Genomic DNA, 5946 nt, shown 5'->3' on the forward strand with positions numbered 1-5946 from the left:
CAGAGAGCTGTAATCCCCTTGGCAGGATTCAGCTATCCTCTGGGGTGTTTGAAGCTGTAACTTCCAGACCTATGTCTCATAAGTATAACTTCCAGACTTAGGTAGGCCCAGCCAATCTAGCTCCCTTCTCTTTTGTTAATTCCTAGCTGCCTATGCTAACACAGGCACAATATGCCAATTAACATTTATTGAACTGAGGAAAGTCCTATTTTAAGTTCTTTATGTGTATACTAGAGGCCCAGTACATGAATTTGTGCACCAGTGGGGTCCCTCAGCCTGGCTTGTGGGATCAGGCCGAAACTGGCTCTCCGACATCCCCTGAAGGGTCCTGGATTGTGAGAGGGCACAGGCCAGGCCGAGGGAACCCACCGGTGAATGATCGGGCCCGGGAGGGATGCGGGAGGTTGGCAAGCTGGGGAGGGACTGCGGGAGGACTCCAGGGCGTATCTGGCCCATCTCCCTCAGTCCCAATCAGCCAGACCCCAGCAGGAAGCTAACCTACCGGTTGGAGCATCTGCCCCCTGGTGGTCAGTATCTCAGTCAGTCCTGATCGGCCAGCCCCAGCAGCAAGCTAACCTACTAGTCAGAGCATCTGCCCCCTAGTGGTCAGTGCATGTCATAGCGACTGGTTGACCGGTCAACTGTCTGCCCCGTGGCGGTCAGTACATGTCATAGTGAGTGGTTGAGTGCCCTTAGCATATCATTAGCATATTATGCTTTGATTGAATGGCCGACCAGTCGACCAGACACGTAGCATATTAGGCTTTTATTATATAAGATACCAGACAGGTGAAATGTCATCTTTAAAATCCAGAGAGCAAAGTAAAGATTGAAATAGGATGCTACTGATTTATGGCTGTTTGACTACTAATTAATATATTTAGTTCTTCCTAAAAATGGATTCCAGTCTGACTGCAATATACATTGTTCCACTCCCCATTATCTCTACTAGCAGTTGTGTAAACCTGACTAGCCTCTGAGACTTAAATTTCAGTAGTCTAAGTACCTGACATTAACCTTTTGATTGCCCAGGTATCTATTTCAAAAGACATCCATCTTGCACAAAGACATTGCCAGCTGTATGACACAGCTACTAGGAAAACAACTGGATAATGAATGAGGCCACCCTCACCTATGAAGTTCTCAGAAAACCCTGGGTAATGTAGATAACTGAGTCCCTGAATGACCCCACTTTATCCATTCCACAACCTATTTAAATAAAGTATAAAAATAAAGTTTTTATACTCTATTTAATCTTCATCCAATGATATGATTTTATTGATTTTAGAGAGAGGAAGGGACAGGGATAGAGAGATAGAAGCATTGCTGAGAGAGAAACATTGATCAGCTGCCTTCTAACATCAATCTGCTGCCTCCCATATGTGTCCCGACTGGGGATAAACCCGAAACCTATGTATGTGGCCTAATCTTGAATTGAACCCACAACCTTCTGGTGTACAGGACTATGCTCCAACTGACTTAGCCACCTTGTCAGGGCCCTGCTCTTATATTTTAAATAAGCCAATAAAGAGTAAACCTCTAGAAACCCTAGGCTCCTCACCCTCAGACCTAATAAAAGCAGAGTCCCAGGTTTGTTGTGTCACCCCCCTCGCCTGCCCCCCACATTACTAACTGAGGGAGCTACCATCAATAGGCTCAAGAGCTATGGAACAACTTCAGAAACAAACATTCTCCCAAGAATTACCCCGGGATACAGAAGGGCTATGGAACAATTTCAGAATCAAACATTCTCCCAAGCATTAAGCCCAGGTTAGAGAAGCAGCTGTGATGCTTCATCATACCTACAACTCTGCCCACCCCCCACCCCCACATCACATCCATGCAAGTGAACTTTCACACTAGAATATCCCTTGCCTGTGCAGCTCAAATGATCTCCGTTCTCTCTCAAACATTGTGGGCATGGACCTGGGTTTATGCCCACTTAATTTAATTTGCCTCTGTTCTCTCCTTCATGTGCCACAGACAAACTTTTCTTCTGGGATCTCCCTTTGTCCAAGTCTGAGCCAAACCCTGTTCATTCTTAGAATGTATCTATTCTTCTCTCCCTGATTTTCAAGAGCCTTGCATAGGAACTCAAGTCACTTGCAGTTGGGACCAAGCAGACCAGGTTGAATTCTTGTGATAAAATTGACTCAACAAATGTCTACTTTCAATAGAGGCTGAAGAGCCTCCTGGGAAAGATCTCAACCTAACTTTACTACTTGAGACAAGGCATATCTGGAGAACTGGTGGGTAGACTTGACCCAAGATTATTTTCAGTTCACATTTGGTGTGGGTTCTGCTTTAAGAGAATTTATCCTGAGGGAAAACAGAGCCAGGCACAATGACCTCAGCCCAGGAACACTACCTGGTCATTAGGGGAATACAGTTATTCTAATGGCAGCCTGTGGAATAGGGCTCCTATTTTTTTCTGTTCTAACATATGCTCTCAACTGTATGTTTGTCATAACAAAGGCAGGTTCATAAGTTATCCTAGAAAGCACAGTTTTAAAATAAACTCTTTTATACTTTGGGGTGCAAATCTCATTTATAAAGTGCAACCTAAAGAGAGGAAAACATCCTTCTCTCTATTCTTTAGACTACCCAGCTCTGACATGATGAGGACTCTAGGTATGGGAAGTGGTTGGGAAAATTAGAAGGAGCAGTTGGAGGGACTTAAGTGTTTGACAGTAAAACTTAGTGTGGCAACACTTGAAAAAATCATGTGAAAGCCACTGATATTCAGGACATGGAAAATACTCCTTGAGGAATGCTAGATCTAAAGGGGTGAGGTGAGGTTATTAGATTTGCTGGGAGAGGAAATCCTGAATTTCCACAATGCCAGCAAATACTGACATTTAATTGAATGTCAAATTACTTTCCAAATAGAAAGAAAATGAGAAGTATACAGTACCTTTTGTTATGTTTCAGATTACCATCACTGACTTTACTTATTTATTTATTTCTAAATATTTGTTTTTTAATTGACTTTAGAGAGAGGAAGGGAAAGGGAGAGAGGGATAAAAACATCAATGATGAGAGAGACTCATTGATCGGCTGCATCCTGCACACCCCCTACTGAGGATTGAGCCTGCAACCTGGGCATGTGCCCTGACCAGCAATCTAACTATGACCTCCTGGTTCATGGGTCAACACTAAACCACTGAGCCACACTGGCTGGGTCATCACTTACTTATTACATCAGTACCATGGGACATCATCACAGCCTGTGTCCAGCCAGCAAAGTAGGGGGAAAAAAAGAGTAGAGGTAGTCCACCTGCTTCTTAAAACCCTCAGTCAAGAAATGCCCACATAATTTTCACTCATATCGCACTGACTGGAATTCAATCACCATTTATAGAAAATCCTGTCTGTTTACAAGCAATGCTAAGACAACTAAATATCCACATGTAAAAGAATAAAGTTGGTTCAGCAAATCAGGGAGAGTGGAACTTCCTTGACCTGATAAAGAATATCTACAAAAACTCTATAGCTGATATCACACTTAATGGTTGAAACTAGAAGCTTTACCATTAAGATCAGGAAAAAGTCAAGTATGTTCCCTCACACCACTCCTTTACATTATATGGGAATTCATACCAAATGCATTAAGACCAGAAAAGGAAATAAAAGGAATATAGATTGGAAGAAGAAATAACACTGTCTTTGTTCACAGATGACATGACTGTGTATGTAGAAAGTCTGAAAGAATAAACAAAAAACTCCTGGAACTAATAAGACATTCTAACAAGTTTAGAGGATAAGGTTAATAAACAAAAGTCACTTGCTTTAGTATATACCAGTAATGAACAAGTTAAGTTTGAAATTAATAACATAATACTTTTAGCACCTCAAAAAGAAAGTTGGAGAAGCTTTATTATTTTCATACAAAGCATACTTCAAAGGAAGGTAAATTATCAGGAATAAAGATCACACTACAAATGATAAGTGGATCAAATCAAAGACATAATAACCCTTAGTGCAAGCATGTCAACCTCATGGCCCATGGGCCGCATGCAGCCCACAGTGAATATTTTTGCAGCCCAGCCAATATAACGGTATATAAGAAACATTTTAATAAAAAGTGCCTGACTTAATTTTTACAATATCCTGTTATATATAACTAGAGGCCCAGTGCACGAAAATTCTTGCACTCGGGGGTGAGGGTGGGGGGGTTCTTAAGCCCGGTCTGTGCCCTCTTGCAGTCCAGGAGCCCTCGGGGGATGTCCGACTGACGATGTGGGGTGTGGGCCTAAGCAGCAGTCTGGCCTCCCTCTTCGAGAGGCCACCCGTGGGCCGATTGGGGGATAGCACCAGCCAGCGAGCAGCCAGCCCCACACCCCAATCGCCCCTCCACCACCACCCCTGATCACCTTCCCCTCCCTCTACCCGCTGGTACCTGCCTTGGTTGGCCTGGTACCACCCATTTGCTGGCTCTGCCCCCAGCTGACCAGTAGTTTCGCTGTTTGGTCGATTTGCATATGAGGCTTTTATTATACAGGATTATTAATAACAAACTACAACGTTTGCTAATGACTGATTACTATAATCGTGTTGCATTTATTTCCCTTATGTGCCTTACACACAGGTGTACCATATCTCTCCACTAATACTAGCAGCAAATATTTTAGCAGCTGATTGCCACGTCATCAGTCTTGCACTGACTTGTTTGGTGTGTGCAACAGGAAATATTTTGCTTTCAGAGAACAAGAAAAATAGGTTTATTTGCATTACGCTTATTAATTTGTGCAGTTATTCAGTGTCTGATAAGTTAATGTTCAAGAAAAAGATAGTAATTTTTATTAAAATGTTTTTATGTTAACGGTAACTCATTTATTTCATACTCAGCATGTCTCTATCGAAATAAACCTATGTTTCTTTGAAAATTGAAGCTTTTGTTTTTTTGTAGCCCACATAAACGTAAACCTTGTTTATTTGGCCCATGTTAGCCTTTGAGTTTGATATACTTGCCTTAGTGTGTATGCCTTAACAAAAGAGTATAAAAATATATGAGGCATGAGAAAATTATTATTTATGGAAAGCATATAAGTGCATGCTATCATCTCACTTCCTTAAGTAGTTTAGGTTCTATCATTGGATCAAGTCAGATTAGTATAACTTAAATATTTTGACCTCACAGAAGGTTTAAAAGTTGTATCATACACGCTTCTTCAAGTTTATATTAGGATAATAAAGAAATATTATAAACAACTCTATGCACATTAATTTTTATAATCAAGTTGAAAAGGACCAATTCCTGGGCACCATGTATCAAAAGTCACACAAAGGAAATAAATAATTCAAATAGATTCTATTTAAAAAAAATATTTCTATTGACAGAGAGGGAGGGAGAGGGAGAGAGAGATAGAAACATCAATGATGAGAGAGAATCATTGATTGGCTGCCTCCTGCACACCCCCTACTAGGTATCGAGCCTGCAACCTGGGCATGTGTCCTTGACTGGAATTGAACCAAGGACCCTTCAATCCACAGGCTGACGCTCTATCTACTGAGTCAAACCAGCGAGGGCTAGATTCTATTATTAAAAGTACACAGTGGTTCCTTGTGGCAAGATAAGGACTAAAAACATTGGACTCAAAAGCCAGAATTTACTATAAGAAGAAAATTAATTCTTTAATGGCAAATAAGACCACTAATGGGAGCCAAATATCCCATGAGAGAGGTTAATATCGTCCAAATAGAGGGTTGGGAAGAATCTGGAAAGAGAGAAAGTTCTGAATAGAGTATTTTAAAGAGACTTGCTCCAAATGGGCTTTGAATAATAAAATAAATGGTTTACTGACATTCTATAATTATTTACTTTGTGTTTTTATTATATTACTAGAGACCCATTGCACGAAGAGATTCATGCAATAGGCCTTCCCTTCCCCTGGCTGCCAGAACCAGTTTTCCTCTGGCACCCAGGACCCAGGCCGTCGCTCTGTC

This window comes from Myotis davidii, unplaced genomic scaffold (genome assembly GCF_000327345.1).
Source record: "Myotis davidii unplaced genomic scaffold, ASM32734v1 scaffold1060, whole genome shotgun sequence".
NCBI lineage: Eukaryota > Metazoa > Chordata > Mammalia > Chiroptera > Vespertilionidae > Myotis > Myotis davidii.